Raw genomic sequence first — 17,376 nt, forward strand, 5'->3', positions numbered from 1 at the left:
TAATTGCTTGTGTTTGACCAATTGGTGACTTCCATTACAACACAGACTTTAACTTGATAAACTAGTTACTGCTCCACTGAAAAGGCCCCACATGCCTCAGAAGGAGAAACTAAATCTTAGCAGGCTTCCTCTGATTCAAATGGAGGTAAAGCTCCTAAAAATGTTCGTGTGGTCAAAAAAGGCCACTTCTGACTCCAGTGCTCTCACACATAGTTCCTGACCAAGTCTATTCTGGATTTACACAGTAGTAAAAACAAGTAATAAAAGTGATCTATCCGAGATGTTGTTTTCCTCAATCGGATCCACTTTGGCTGTTTTTATGGTGAAAATGTCTGTTCACAAACTCAGAAATACAAGAAATCCAGCGTTTTCTAACTGTGCGTCATGACAGAGAAATATAACTGCATTTCTTGCAATATAAGAAAACACAGCGAACCAAAAGCTGTGAGATCCACACAGGAGATGGCACATGAAAAGTTCATCAAACACTCAAAACTAGTCTGGTGATGGCGGATATAAATAACACTGCAGGAGCAGAGCTAAGCAATAACCTCAGAGAGCTGACTTGCGGCCAGCAGCAACAGTGGCACGACTCCATTTGGCCCCATTTGTCAGAAAGCCTCCCTGATGAGAGACTGTCAGTCAACGGAGCGGTGCAGGGGCGGGACGGAGGGAGGGACAGGAAGCAGAAAAGCAGCACAGAGTATAAGACACAATAGAGAGCGAAGGAAAACTGGGATGTGTGTACGAATGTAGATTGTGTCTTTGCTGTATGTTACGTAGATGTTAAGCGTGTCAATGCGGTTTGCGTGTGTGTGGGTGCTAGCGTGTGCATAAGCGTGATAGTGTGCGTACAGGGTACGTTTCGCCGTTGAGGGGTGCGATGTGTGTCTAAGTTGAAGTGACTGCGAGGGGCAGAAACTGAGCCAAGCACAGCCATGAGCTTGTTACACGCTCACAACAAATTTATGTTGGGAATGCGCTTTTCATGTCTCTGTAAGTCTTATGTAAATGTGCCGGTCCCACACTGAGCAGAGAGTGCCAGAGAGGGTGAGCGGTGGTGGAATGAGCTGAGGAGAGACGGTTGGAAAACATCGGCTACGTGAGCGGAGAGAGTCAGAAAGAGCATGAGCGTTAGCAGACTTTTCCTGGGAGATTCTAATCAGAGGAGGATGCTTAAATGGCGAGATAAACTGATCCTAATCTGTGGTTTGTTTATCCTTCCTCATTGTTTATGTGATTTACCCAGTTACACATCCGTGGTGATCTACCAGAACATGCATTTCAGCACAGGCTCTGGTGGGAAAAGGCTGGAATTTGAGCCTGAAACGAGAGCATTGAAGAAGCATCAACATAAAGCATTTACGAGTTTGATTTGATGTCTTTGATATTCTGCTTTCTTCTTTTTTACCCTCACATTTCAATTAAATCAAGATCATGAGGTCAGCTGCCAAGAACTTCCCATCAAGTCACATAAGCTGCTTTGTGTATTCTCATATACATTTCAGGACATGAGACCTATAAAGTTCTGATGTGACAGCAGAATGCATGATGCGACAGTTCATCAAAAACACGGGACAAAGAAGAAGTACTTCATGTTTTCAAAGGGAGAACTGAAGGCTGCTGTTATATACTGTTTGTGTATTAAGGTTAAGCTGCTCTGTTGGCATTTTTTTTATTAAATGCGCAGCTTTTAGACCCAATATGAATGTTTCTGTGCACGTCCATCAAAGACTTTGCTTGCAGTATAACCTCGCAGTATATCTATGGAATACAGGATGAGATCTATGTAAAGTCAACGACAGTCCATATGGGCGAGGTTGTGGCTGGTGGGGGGAGTTCCAGAGTGATTGCGCTCTACCTAAATCAATGCAGTATTTATTACAAAGCACACAGAGTTCAGTGCATTAACTCTGCAAGAGCAGGTTTTGGGACTTTAGATGCAAACATCTGAAGAAAGAGGCGCGAAATGATATGTGATAAAAGACAAAGAGAAACGTGGCAGCTAAGTGGTGTGCACGTTAGACCGCCGGGCCCCAGGATGCCCCAGTTCCAGCCTTTTATAAGTCGAATTCCCTTTGGAATCCTTCCACAAAAAGCACTCGCTGGCATGGCCGGCATGGCAGCAGCCTGACCCCACGTGCCGCACACAAGTGCCTTTGTCTCCAAAATGGCAGTTGTTGGCATTCCTGGCTGTCCCATGTCCAACTCTTCCTACTACTGAAGTACACATTCCTTTATTGCTCCATTTTTACAGGCGAGGGGGAACAAGAGACGAATCAAAAGCTGATTTGATGTGGTTTGACTGTTTAATGTGTCGACGTTTCTCTGACTCAGCTTTTTGAGGAGCGCTGTGCCATTTTGTTATGCATTAAGTTGTGCCTCAGCACAGACATTTGGGATGTTTTTTCAGCACACAGGCACTCAACTGAGTGTGGAATGACAGAATAACTTCTAGAGGCAGATCCTCAGGACACTGCAGATTCACATTAGACAGACTGTTTGTTTCCTGTGTTTGCCGTTGATGGCTCTCGTTACACTTTCCGTTGCTTTGCTCTCTGCTTGCCGCTGGTATACTGCTCTGTCTTTTCCTCATGTCTGCTGTATATCGCCAGGGTGTCCCGGGGTCTTAAAAAGTGTAAAAAGTAGATAAATCAATTTAGCGACAACTAAGACCCTGAAGACGAATTAAAAAGTCTTAAATGCCATTTTCAGAGGTATTAAATTTCATAGTGTGTTTTTGGTATGCTGTATATTTGTCCAAAGAGATTGTTTGCTAAAGTTTGCATGAATTTAATCATTGCACAGGCCCATAGTGGGATTCTGTGTGGCTTGACAACCTGTCACTGACCCACTGACTAACAGCTGCTTGATAATGCCACCTAGCTAATGGAGAGATGCAAGTTTTCATGCAAACAGTTGGAGAACGAGAGTTTGAACCTGGTCTGATGTCTGGAATAACCGTGATGTGTGCTGCTCTGTGTGTTGAAAGGCGATAAGTGTGGCCTTGATGGAGATCAGCGCTGTCCACTCCCACATGCTAAGTTCCAGCCACAAAGCCGCTAAGAAACGCAGACAGCAGGTCTGTGTTTTGCATTTCTGTGCTAAAGTACAGCCCATACCCACCACGGCTGAAGCGGCTACAACAACCACCACTTCATCATCCACTGCTGACCTCCGAGTGATGATGGGCATCGCTCCAACGCTGTGCGCAGAGGTTCTGTGGTGTCTCAACACAGCAGCAAAACACCAATCCCTCAGTGCTAATGACAGGATTTCAGATCTTTTTCAAGCGATGTTCCCAGATTCAGAAATAGCCAAGACGTTCGCCTGTGGAAAAGATAAAACAGGGCACATAGTCCATTTTGGTTTAGCCCCATGCTAACACAGAGTTCAAAGTTTATTGGTTAAGTACTGGTTATGCAAATACATGTAGTGAAATTCTTGATCTCCTATTACTTTATTTGTGCCATGACATACATATAAGACAGTAAAATAAAGAGTCTGTGTGCGTGTGCGAGTGTGTGTGTGCATGTGTGTGTGTGTGTGTTATAGGTATAGATTGTGTTTCTAGTTTGAGTTTCGATTGGGTTAGTCATTGCTCTGTTCCCACCCTGCCTGTCTGCATTACGTTGCATTGATACAGTGGTCTTACAACCAGTGTACAGTGACTGTAAGTTAGTGTGTGGCTCATTTAAATGGTTAAAGCTTGAACTCTGAAAATGTCTTCAAAGGTGTTAGATTTAACCTCAGGATTCCTGCATATACCCTGATCTTGTGTTTTTCTCTATTTTTGCTGCACATAAGTGCTGTTTCTCAAGGGAGATCCGTTGGAAGGATTCAGTCCTTTGTTGTGGCTTTTACTCCCGAGAAGCCGACTGTTGCATGCTCATACACACAAATCTGCGCGCAGACTAAACAAACACGAGGTTAACACGGTCTTCACTCTGCACGTCCTCAATTTTTTACACTTTCTCGGACATTAAGACACTCAGGAAAATAAACAGTGTGACAGGGGGTGAGGGATTAGTGAGGCGGAAAGGCGAACAAACAGGGAGGAAGATGAAAGGAGAGGCGTGTCAGAGGCGTCTATAGGAGTAGACTTCCCTGCTTCACTGTGTGTCTCTGTAACTCTATAGCCCACATACCAATCCTCCCTCCTTAAGTCACTTCAGCCTTTCGGTTTCTGTCTTTCCCATTCTTAACCCTCACCGCCACTTTTTCTGTGTTTTTCCTGCTAATTGGCTGTTGAAGGTGGAATTACACTTAAACCAGCATTGTAGTCTTACCGGTTTAACCTCAGTCAGCTCTGAAACCACCAGGCAACCGCATGCTAATGTCAACAGTATGTGCTACTTCTAATTACAGTGTGAGTAATGAATAATATGTAACTGTAAGGATAGGCCAGAGCTTTAGGATCAGCAGTAAACATAATGAAGCAGAAGCACATAACAACGTAGGCTTTAAGGTGTATTAAACATTAAGAGATTCGAAACCTCGAAAGATAAGCTCAAGTTGCAATTTTAAATCAGCATAAGACATTTAAAACTATGTGCACATGTAGAGAAAAGAAATAAGACCCGGGTGTTTATTCAGGTTTAAGTCGTTGTTAGTGTTACAGGTTTTGTGGACTGGAATGAGGAAAGGTTCATATAATATTTCTGTCCATAGAACACAGCATGACCACAACTATTAACCGCATGCTCTTATTTTGAAAATTCTATGGTACAGTATGGACAGTTAAGTTCTGTTTCCCATAATCACAATTTTATGAATAACTTTTCCAAAATGAATAATTAGTTTGAGCTTATATTTACATTAATACTGCAATGAATGATATTGTGCAAAATAAGAAAGATGAAGGTGTTAAGACATTTGTCCTTCTTAGTTCTGTGCTTTGCACTTTTAACTGGAGTATAAAGCAGCAGGAACGCTGCGTTTTTTCAGCGAAAAACATCAGAGAAAAAAGCCTCACTAATTGTCATAAAGTGTTTTGGAAATTTGGAAGTGATCAAGCCAGTCTTCAAAAAAAAAAAAAAAAAGAGTAATCACATGCCAGAACGTGTCAAATAACTCTCATCATCAAGTTTTGGTACACAACAAAGACAAACTCACAACATGATGTTTAAGTGGAGAGTTTTATAGTGGTGCTGGATGCCTCAGAGGCAAGAAACAGATGACGGTAATAGATCAACATATTTATCCAATCTGCAGCATTGTCGCAGACTGCCTCTGCGCCACAACAATTTGTATCATTTCACATTGACTGGATGTGTGTGGAAACAGGTCTGTTTCCATTTTGGTTTTGGAAGCCAGGACTCACTAAATGTGGTGTGGAGGAAACATGGAGCTGTCTGTCATCAGTTTGCACTAACCTGTTGGCTTTCTTAATGCTGCGTTGCTGTAATTGCAATTAGTTTAACTATAGATGTAACAGATGTTAAATAAAGGAAACATGTTGTCACCACCGTATCTGTCAGATCAATCAGTGGAGGTCTGTTTGCCTTAAACACCGACGCGCTCATTAAAGAGCTGAGTGGTCTTTTAAGTTGGTCTGCGTTAAGTCAGTGTAAATACACCAACCACTCACAAGGTTTCCTTTTCCAGATTTCGTCTTTGCGTCCTCTGCATCCCGGTTTGGTAGATGTGTCAATGTTGCCTAAAGCGCTCATGTTACATTTTTAGCCACAGCGGCAGCGTTGCTCGAGGGATGCTGATCTGTCAGTCGCCCGGTCGGCCCCCCTCTCTGGTCCAGACTGAAATATCTCAGCAACTGTTGGATGGATCACCATGAAATCTGGTACAAACATTCATGGCTCCCAAACAATGAATCCTAATGACTTCTTTAGTGAAATGATGATAAATATGATTCCCATGTCCATCTCAGGATGAAGCGTAGTGACGCTGGTGATCCCTCTGCTTTTCGTCCAGCAGCATCAGGTGAAAGTTTCAGCTTGTTTGGTTCATTTCAATGTCAGTGCTTTAATTTATGACCCAAACCTGCAAAACTAATGACATTCCCATCAGCTGCAGCTGTACTCTGTGCGTAGGGCTAATTAGCATGCAGCATTACTGTAGCTGATAAACTTTAGCATGTTAGCATTGTCGCTGTGAGCATTTCAGCTTTAGACGGGACTTAGAGAGTCATTAGTGTGGCTGTAAACTGTGTGTCTTTACGCTGTCGTTAACGCGTGGCCTCAGGTGACTCCAGCGACTCTAACAGGAGCACTGACGAATCAGGTGGTACCCCACAGAGGCTAAATACCTGGGACTCCCCACCAGTCAGTTAGAACTGCAGAAGCCCCTTGTATGAAAGTGTTTTCAGTCCAGTCCAGTTGCCCTAGATTTGACCCTCCTTGAGTAATGATGACTGCGAATCTGCACAGAAACTCTTTGTCTTGTTATAATACCATCTTGAATGATGACAAAACATTACACATTACAGTGATAATAAAGACTTTGTAGTGATAAATAATAGCCGACTTTATTTGAATGGCCGTTGAGCAGTTCATTCCAAGGAAAGACCATCACATGGTATCATTACACAGGCCTAGAGCCTTCGAATGACTGGGACTAGATGTGGTGAGAAGACGAGAGGAGAGGGAAAAGTTGAAGTTGCCAGAAGTAAACTGGTGTGAATAGCCGGAGGAGGGGGGGGAGCTGCTGTCACTTCTGTGGACAAATGCCTCGCTTGACAAATGTGTGGCCAAGGACAGCAGCTGAAACACGAGAGTACTGTTCTTTGGCAGGAAGGAGGGAGGGACGTGGGAAGAGACGAGGAAGCGTCACATTACCTCTGTAGTTTTGGCATAGTTGTGTGTGGTGACTTGAGTCTTTCACTTCAGCAACATTTGGAAACTTGCCTGGATTGATTTAGCAAATCAACTGGTTTATTTCCTTGAGAAAGGAAAAACAAGTGGGACTTGTGTGTTCTTTTGGAAGTCTTACTATTTATAGGCGTACAGTACATCAGCTTCTTTCTGTCATTTACAGTAAATAACTGATGAACTGTGTTTGCAATTTTTTAATCAAACATCAAATATGTAAATATTAGCAAAGGCAGACCAGTAGTTTCACAAGATGAAAACAGCCGTCATCATCTCCAACGCTGCTGCAGAATGTAAGAACGCAGCAAACTTCAGCTAATGCTTTAAAGCTGGAGTGTGGTGGTGAGGCCCGGCCTGGCCCCGCGGTTTTGGTCAACCGCAACAAGGCTTCCCATTGGTTGGATGAGAGGTAGGAATTCGGCTCTCCGAGGTCTAAACTCCGCCTCCCTCTCCTCCTCCCGCCCCGGGCGCTGAGGCACGACGGCTTTCCCCGTGCCGGAGCGTGCACGCACACACACACACACACACACACACACACACACACACACACACACACACACAAACACACACACACTCACACACACACGCATAGGCAGCCTGGCTCTGTCTCTCATTCGCGTTCTGTATGAAGGGGGCTGTGGAGCAGGGAGTTACAGACATTTGAAGACACGGAGCAAGGAAGTGAGAGAAAGCAACAAAAGACAAAGGGAGTACTCTCCTGCCCTCTGTTTGTGTGTGTGGGTGAGCTTTTTTTCCCCTCGCTATGTGAGCCTGAGAAGGGGGAGGACCTGAACCCGGCTAAGAGTCAATATCCCTGCAGGAGTCCACAGGACCATACACACTCACACCCTCACACACACACACACACACACACACCACTCACATACTTGCTCAGTCCACTGCAGCTACTGCAGCCTGAATGAGTGCAGAAGGAGAAACAGAGCAAGGAAGCAGGAGTGCGAGAGAGGGGAGGAGAAATCTCTGGAGTTACTACTTGTTGCTCTTGGTTTTCTGTGTGGACTGAGGATGATTTTCCTTCTGCTTTCCCTGCGGCAGCGGGACCTTGTCTGAGGTGAGCACGAGCATTCCTCGCTTTTTTTTCTCTTTTATGTCCTTTCACCGGCCAGTAATTCTGTGAGAGGTTACAAATTTTGTGAGCTTTTCTGTGGGATTGCTCTCTCGGCGGAATGGCGGAGGGGGGTTGAGAGGGAGGAGGTGTGGAGGTAAGCTTTTCACGTGCCAGGGAAGCAACATTATCACGCTGATCCGTCAGGGAAAGAAGCAAAGTAGGGGAAGAAAGAAGCATCTTTTTAGAAGAAATGACTGAGGGTTGGCTGAAGAAGTGTCAGGCTCAAAGACACAAAGAGCTGTAACATGTGATTCAGAGCTCTGCTTCTGCAAGTGGAACAGCAGCAGATGAGAAAGGAAAGCTCAGTCCGGCTCTCAGTCACACTCTTTTCTCATTAACGCCTCCCTTTCTTTGAGGTCTGTGTGTGCAGGTTGGGGCTGCTTTGCTGACAGGACCACGCACCATATATGTGACATTTATTCCTAATGTATTCAGTGTGTGTGTGTGTGTGTGTGTGTGTGTGTGTGTGTGTGCTGGAGGAGTCACCCCATTCCAAAACACTGTGGCAAAGGCACAAGGCAGTGTTTAACTACTTTAGGAGTGTGTAGCCTTCATTTATCAGCTCCTGCATGATTACAGTGTCTTCTCTGACTCTACCACAGATAGTGCAGTAACTCACTGGAGTGTGCAGCCTCATCATCATTCCTCCACCAACATGTGTTTACATGCTGCAGTCTATAACCCACACAGAGAAGCACTAAGCATCAACAGTTTAGAAAGTTGCTCTGCTCGAGTTTGGGCATCAATAATTGTGGTGATGTTAAATATTTATATTATTCATGGTTTTTTGACCTTTTTGGTTAAAGATATCTGCTGAAGTGACCTTGTGTGGGAAACCTTTTAAAATATTTCCAATTCAGTGCACAGAGTTTTCAGATTTTTTTTTTCGGGAGTAGTGCAGTGTGTCCGGGCGTGGGGCGGGCATTGTTGTCCTATTATTAGAGCAAGCTGGGCCGACCAGCAGCTGTGGGGAAGGAAGTAGGCTCAGAACAGCCGGAGAAGAGGGATTACTGGGAACACTGAGCGGGAATTATGGACTGACTGGAATGGCATTCCTAAGGTGGCAGAATCACTGGAGGGGAAGATAAGTGAGCCAGAGCACCAGACGAGGATCAGTGTGGATCATAAGAAAAGACACAGAGACGGAGGTCACCAGTTATCTGCACCAATACACTCTGCTGTAATTGCAGATTACAGATGTTGTACAGCTGGATAACGTGGTTGTTGATTTATGGCATGGATGTACTAAGGAAGTAATAACTATTGTAATGTTTTTTTTTTTTTTACTTGATTCATCTGTTGGTTGTTTTGATCAAACGATGAATCTTTCAGTTTTTAAAATATCTGGAAGTTGTGAAACAAACTTGAGAACTTGTGAGAACTTCTCAAAGCCAAAGGTGACGTCCTGAAGTTGCTTATGTTTGTTCAGCGAACAGTTCAAAAGTAAAAAAACGTCCAGTTTACAATCACATAAAACAGAGATAAGCAGCAAATCTTCATACCTGAGAGGTGGAAACCAGTGGATGTTTTGACTTTTGCTTGATAAATGATTGATTTTGGGACTCAGCAGTCACCTGAAAAGTCTGTCGATCAACTAATCAGCTAATTGCCATCCATCACCTGACAGAGTATTTGCCATGGCTGTTAATTTCAGTTTGAGCAAAGGGTGATAAGTCTAATAGAATCTGTCGTTGAGTCGGCTCACTCACTCTTAGGAGCGTCTTTATCTCCGGTGGCCCAGGCAGCAGAGGCTGACCAAGTGTTCTTAGGCAGTGAAAGTGGAAGGAGTTCTTTACAGATAGTGATTACTTGGTGATTGACTGCTGTGATAAACTGCTGCCACACCGGCTAAAGAGATAATAGCATCCCAGTATTACTCACATATCTGTGCGATCTCTGCCTCTCTCCCCCTGCTAATCTCTGCTGTGTATTCCGGTGATGTATGCTCGCTCCGTGCCGTTAAATCAAAGTGGCAGCGAGGGCTTTTTTTTTTTTGCATTTCTTATTTAACATGGTGAATCTTCACACGTCTGACCGCTGCTGAGTTTTCTGTGTGTTTAGAGCTGTCGCTTCCTCCACACCTGTCGTGCCGAATGCAGGCTGTGATGCGTTTAATGAACAGTGACCTTTTTGCTGAAAAACAATCAACAGAGCTGTTGAGAAATTGTTGCCTCAAAAAAAAAAAAGAAAAAGAAAGAAAGAGCAGTGCCATTGAGAAACGATTCCAGATAAACATCTCGTCTTGAACGTACTTGCTTAGATATTTGTTAAAGATTGTGAAATCAAAGCTCGTGCACGCTGGGCAGAGCGATGGCAGAGACTGTGGTCTGATTAGAAGTTTACCTTTTACTAAATCTAGATTTGCAACTGCCTGGATGCTCGACTTAAAACTGTTGTTTTGTGGTATATACAGCAAAGTTTGTTCCACCACATTGCAAAAGCGGTGAAGAGAAAAGCACTGGCCCACTCAGTAATGATATTTAACTCTGTGTGTGGTGACATGGTTCTCTGTATTTAAGTCTTTGAGTTTACATACTGTCCATAGAGCCTCCTCCTCACAAACACCTTCCTGTGGCTCACAGATTTTTAGTAGCACAGGACCTGCCCTCATTTCCCCCACTCCCTTTCCAGCCCCCCCCACCACCACCACCACCACCATCACCCCACCCACCCACCCCGGCTCTCTGAAGAGCAGCTATGTAATTAGTTAGAGACATAAATCACAGACAACAGACGAGATTTTGATACATGTTTGACAGCAATGTACAGGGTGGATTCACTGTGTGTGTGTGTGTGTGTGTGCGTGCGTGCGTGCGTGTGGATTTTTGGTTCGGGGAGTCGAAGTGGGTAGAGAGTATTCGACGGCAAACCCTATAATTATGTACATGTGCTTTGCAGGTTACATTCTGTGCATCTGATCACACGCTCCGTGTGCGATCGTGTGTGAGATAAACGATCTGTTTGTGTCTCAGTGTCTTTTAGATTGCATGTTTGGGCATGCGGCTGCAGCTGCAGCTTTTGTGTCTGCGCTGGCACTTATTCCTCATGAAAATCAGCATCAATTAGCCATTTCGGTGTTTTGGGTCCTGTCAAACACTAATGGCGACCGTGGATAATTATTTATTATGTCTTTGTTGAAGCAGCAAAGTGCTTAACGTCTGAATGTAGGGCCAAAAAAAACGAGGCTTTTTGTGGATGTCATTTTCTTGTTTTGCTTCCCCAAAACACTCTTTAACCAGTAAACTACTCCCACTGCTCTTAGTTACAGGCAGGAAATTCAATTAAAACAAACAGTATGTAAAGTCGGTTGTGCGTTTAATGACACATTTGAATAAATAACATCTTATGCGAAGGAGTAGGGCTTGTAATCATCGTCATACATCACTGAATCCATCTGTATGTTTGTCCGTGATGAAAACATCCTAAAATGCCCTGATTTGTGTGAGAGCTGCTGTGCACATTTGCACTCCCAAGGGGAAGACAATCTATTAATTTCGGATGCTGGCCCTGGTTCCACCATTGCGCCAAAATGAATCCTTTCGCAAGTGTGTCTCTTGACCTTTTAGTTGTAAACACTCTGTATTGCAGTGCGTGTATCCGCTCTGTGCACACTGTGTGTACGTGGAGTGGAGGCTTCAAGGCTGTTGCACACTTCTCATAATAAGATAATGGCATAATAATATGTTGATATATTGGCTCTCGTTATTAACCCAGCTGGGGTCCATATGTAGTTGTTAATAATTGAATTCTGTGGCCTCTCTCAGCAGATGCAGCCCTCGACAACAGCTTTAACCCTGACTGAGCTTTTTGACATGCGCGCACCCTCCACTGAAGCTGCCAGATAAACGGATGTATGGGCTCACTGCGGGTCTGGTTGTATTCATGTAGGCTTAGAATTTGACACATTGCAGCGTCAGCACATATGCCACCGCAATGCACACAGATGTAGTTACAGTAGATGCTTCTACGTTCTCACCACATTTATGGTGATATTTGGAGCCTCGCTTGGAAAGTCAGTAAAAATCAGTATCTGCAAACAGATACTAGTCCGTCTGCAGTTTGTCATTGACGTTTAATGATCCGGTTGCGTATCAAAGAATCTTTGATTGACGTACTTCATCCACATTAGTTTTATTTAAAAGTAGCTCTTCAAGCTGTGAAATAGATAAAAATGCTCTCGTAACCCAGCACAATTAGCATGTCAGCTTTCATTAATGTCCCAGGAATTGTTCCATTATTCACTGTTGATTCAGCAGCTCTGGCATTTTCTCTCCGGATGACTTCATCACAACTCTCTGTCTCTGGTTACACTTTATAGTAGGGGTAAAAATCATGTACTTAAGTAACACTTAATACGTGACTCAGGACCGAGTGAATTAATGCAGGATGCATCATGAATTCCTTTTCCTCAGTATGAACAAATGGTCAAGTTACTTTGACTTTATGTTCACAGTTAATTCAAACATCAGCAGGTTCGCTGGATTTCAGCTGGATAAAAAAAAAAAAAATGGATTCATCAAACTGTATTTATCTGTTTCTGTTCATCATGCAAATGTCTGCATCTGATGACGCTTTGACTCCTTCACATTTCTATGAGAACAGACACTGAGGGTCTGAAATACAGTTTTATGTAACTTGAATCCAGCTATTTTGGTCGCATATTAATTAATTAATGAGGTAACTGTGAATTAACATTCTTTAACTGGGAGTCTAATAAGTGTGAACTAATCACATGAAGTTCTAATGACTCTCATGATGCACGCTGCATTGATTCATGCATTAAATCATTATGAGTGGTGGATTAGTTCAGAATTACTTAAGGACATGATTTGTACCCTTACTCTAAAGTGTCTCTCCTTCAAGTGTTGTCACAAAACATAATGATGGTATGCTAATGAAGTGGAATTTTAATAAAACAATGTGTAAATGAAGTGCTAAGACAATGAGTCATATCCGCTGTCACATTATGTGGGCTCTGCCGCTCTACCTAGTGCAGTGCTGTTATGATTGAATGGACAATTCTAGGATGACAGCGTCTCACAAGGAGTGAGATTCTGTGAGATCGTGTGCATTGATTTGCATACGTGATGTTAGTGTTCATGTTGTGTGTGTGCCATCTTGTCTGACAAAGCCTTGCTGTGTTGATTCACAAGGAGCTGGACCACCCATCGAGTTTTCAATGAGGCAAGAGATAACAGAGCAAATACATCAAGTCTCTGTCTGCAGGTCTCCGGCAGTCTGTCTGGTTTAACAGTTTAGCAGCAGTTTAGCTGTCACAGACTTTGGAGTAAGTTTTCAGGGATTTGCTTCAGGTGCTGCTCCGTGTGTGTTTTTGTGTTTGCCCTCACACCTCTTCCCGTTTTGTTTTTTTCAACTCAAAGTATTACAGAGCGACACAGTAGCGACAAGTGTGTGTTTATATGACCTGTTGAATGACTCACAGCATGGCGCAGGACAACACTGTAACACATGAAAGCAAACATATATTCATAAAGGAGTCACGTCAGGCAGTAGGAACATGCATGTTTATACTGTATTCTGTATAATAAGACACTCACACAACCGTTTAAAGAATAATTCCGGTTTATTAGAACTTGGATCTTATTTTTGTAGGCCATTTCTGTCAGTTATGGCAAATGTGTGCTCACCACGTTGTTTTGATCTGGGAACATAGCCACATCGCAACAAAGTCTGACAGGGCAAGAAACACGAGCCAGACGGTTGTAAACAAGCCACCGGTTTAGCCAGGTTATATAAATCACTTTACTGGAAAGTGAAACAGAAGGTGAGTGGAACCTCTTATTTTACAGGAAAACATTGTGTGCTAACAGCTACGCAACGTTAGTCCAAGTTGAGTCAGGAAGTCGGTCTGTAAGCCGTCTGGCTGTTTACAGTTTGCGTGGTAATTTTACCGTTTGCCTGTTGTTCTGGGGTCGCTCACCTGTCTGTTCGTTGCTTTGTGTGATTTCCTTTTATAGATGTTGTCGACATCCTGAGTCTCTGTAGTGAATTTGAGTGGTTTAACATTACCAGCCTCGTACAAAGAACAACCCGTCGTCCGTGTTTTGGCAAACCAGCTCAGAGATGCCGCTGACTGTTGCTCTCGCCTCACGTGAGAATGCGTCACGTTACTTTGTGAGGCACCTGGTTTCGCGGGATCACGAGATAATTGCGCGATCATGAGATCACGCGGGAATCCGGCCCTGATCTCGCACATGGACACATTTTAACCGTCGCACAGTCGTCACTCTGCAGTTTTAATTTGCAATGTTCTGTGAGAAATGTCCCACAGCGATTCGAATGATGAGTGATGTCTTGCTCTTTCATATTTTTCTCCTCCTTCATTTCAAATCAGCCTTGACGTCGATGCACAAACAGCCTTTCATCACAGAGTTCAGACGGACTGGTAACCAGTAAAATGTGTGGATACAAAAGCCCGTCGCTGAACCCGCGTCGTGACTGTCAAAATAAAATGAAAGTGGAGTGCAGAAAGGAGCACCCTGCACTCGTCCTTCGACTGCTCGCTGTGAGAAAACTCAGGTCGACCGCTGAAACTCCCAGCGTGGACCATATATTTACACTTGGCTTGACAAAGTTGTTCGGCTTCAGCTCCACTGCTGCCTAACTGCACCTTTGACTGTTTTGTAATTTATGAGGCGTCACAGATGAAAAGCTCCTTGAACTTGAGATTAAAGTCTTGCTAACTTGTCTCATGTCACTGAGCTCTCGGAGACACCACGAAACAACTATCTAACTTATAAATATTCATCCAAGGCTGTTGGGGCAGTGAGGGTTCATCTGCTCGGATCTGAGGCCTGCAGCGTTTTCACAGCAGCAAAACAATAAATTGTTAAAGGAAACAAAAAGTGTTGCAGTCCAATCTATATTTTACATACAGACTTTTATATAAAGTTTGGAAGATGAGGCCTAACTCACAGCGTCGGTACAGTCAACAAAACACACACGCTGCTTCCCGAGGGGCTGATTAATAGGCAGACTGAACACATAACGGACAGTTTAATTTGATTACGTTTATTTCGGGGGCATAGTCCTAAATTACTTTACCTGTTGTCCATGACAATAAGGATGTTTTTTTTTCTGTTTACACAGGACTCTCAAGTGTTGTCCTGATAGCAACAGGATTGTGTAAGATACTGTGCATTCATGACACTTTGTGAACACGCCTTGAATGATGAATTATCACAAAGTACTGGATAATATTCAAGTTCTCTGTTTATGAGTTCTCAGTTTATCACACACACACGCACACACACACACACATGCACACACACACACACACACACACACACACACACACACACACACACGCACGCACACACTGTGGGAGTGAAAAAAATAATGCTAATGATGTAAGAAGGTGGCCAAACATGCTGAGACAAAACAGGAAAGAGGGGGAAATGAACTCCACTCCCAAAGGTTCCTCCTTCCCTCCAACATACCTCACTTCCTGTCACATAACTCCCCACTTCAGCAAGTCAAACACACACACACACTCATCCTGTCTGTACTATGACAGATCACTGACCACAAAGCAAAGCTGTGGCTATAATGAACCTGATTTTACGTGTAACATTTAGCCACAGTTGAGTCGCCTGTAACTGTCTTTGTGGAACCAACTGCACTGTCCCAGATAGTTGTGCCCCTCCTGTGTCCTGCCCTCGATCTCTCTGAATAGCCACACACACACACACACACACACACACACACAGCAGCACTGCACGCACGCACATGCAGACAGAAGCTGTACCTTTTGTCATTGTGGCTGTACCACTTTGAGTTCCTGAGTGAAGTGCACGAAGTTAAAACACAGAAGTCCAAATCTGCTTCTGTTTCCTCTCTCTAAGAACTGGCATTTCATCTGCGGAAGGACACAGACAGGCACACAAACACACCCACAATGTGTCTGTGCATGCGTGTTGCAGAGACACAGCGAGATCGCTGGTTATAGCTCGAAGGTGGATTCCCACGCCAGAGAAAGCGCTCTGACCAAAGGGATGACTGCACTGCAGGCCACCGTCAGTCGCAGACAGGACTCACTCTAAGTGCCTGTTTTGACGTTTATCCTTGCTTCATGTTTGAGTATGTCTGGGTGTGTAGACTTGTTTGCAGATTTCCATTGGCTGAGTTAGCTGGGGTGTGCCATGCTGAGAGCAACTGAAATCAGAAGGCCTGTTGCCAACTCTCGTCTCGACATAACAGGTGTAGCTCACCTCGATCTGTTGTTAAAACTTAGAAGTTTTCCCTAACTGAAATAAGCACCTCTTTGTCTTTGCAGTTCACCTGTTCCTCTTAGACATTTGCCTTTCAAACTGACGCAAAACAAGGATCTAAAATAGTGTGAGACCAACTTTTATGGTTTACGGAATTAATTAACTCTTGGTAGCCAAAGGGGATCACAAAGTCAACACTTCCTGCTTCTACTTCACAGTAAAATCCTTCCTGCATTTCAGGGAATTTAATCCATTCTCTTACTGAAACGATTTTGGTGTTTTTATTGGTGTACGAATCTAGTTGTGACAATGTATAGAGAAAATTAGTGCCACCACGAGACATGTGTAACTAAAAATAAGCACAAAAACAAAAAGAAACAAATGAACAGTTGTCTTGGCTTAACTGAGCAAACCTCAACTCATAGTAACAACATAACCAAAGAGCCATTGCTTAAATAGTCCCTTCAATCAGCAGGAGCCAAACTGGGCTGTACCGTACACAATGCAGGTGACTACAGTACCTGTCCTCACAGCAGGGAAGTGGTAAAGTTCTTCATTCTCACTGACGTCCAAGTAGAACCGCTTCACACTGTTTACCGTATACCACACAATTGCAACCATACATACACAGATCACAATCAAGATAAATAACACATACTTAACCTAATTTAGCCATCTACCCACCCCCACACTTGGTCTATCCCAGTGACATCACTGATGATGTCACCCAGTGTACAAATACAGGAAGTGTTCGGGCACCGCCCTCCTATTGCCCCTGGAACACGTGGTGGACATGGTAAGTAGCAAAGATTAACTTGTGGAACACAGAACTGAACTAATAAACTACAACTACGCTTAAAAGTACTTCTATTACTTGTAGTACTTGTGTTGTACTGTACCCAGAAATGATGGTTTGTTAACTGTAGCTAAACACAAACAATCCCAGGTTAGCAAGTACAGATCAACGATGGAACTATGGTGAAACAAACAATTAACAAACATGGTTAAATTTGTAAGCAGCAATATTTACTTTGCCATGTGTGGCTCATCAGAGTGAGATTATCAACCGTTTAATAATAGTAAATAGTAACAAGACTAAGTCTACAGCCATGCTAGCAGTGCTGAGAGCTGCATGCTAAAATCAGCATGCTAGCATTCGCACACTGAATGCTAACATGCTGATAAGACA

At 43.6% G+C, this 17,376-nt stretch overlaps 1 protein-coding gene across 6 annotated transcripts in view; it reads left to right on the forward strand.

Moving 5' to 3' along the window:
• Window positions 1–17,376, forward strand: part of LOC143338142 (disabled homolog 2-interacting protein-like) — a 146,383-nt gene that overhangs the window by 29,772 nt on the left and 99,235 nt on the right. The window contains exon 1 of one of the 6 annotated variants that reach the window (XM_076758331.1): window positions 7,832–7,899. The exons of the other annotated variants lie outside the window; for them this stretch is intronic. The gene's annotated coding sequence lies outside the window, so the exon portion shown is untranslated. Of the gene's footprint in view, window positions 1–7,831; window positions 7,900–17,376 lie in introns of those variants that run through there. 6 annotated transcript variants of the gene reach the window in all.

Source organism: Chaetodon auriga, chromosome 19 (assembly GCF_051107435.1).
Source record: "Chaetodon auriga isolate fChaAug3 chromosome 19, fChaAug3.hap1, whole genome shotgun sequence".
Classification (NCBI taxonomy): Eukaryota; Metazoa; Chordata; class Actinopteri; order Chaetodontiformes; family Chaetodontidae; genus Chaetodon; species Chaetodon auriga.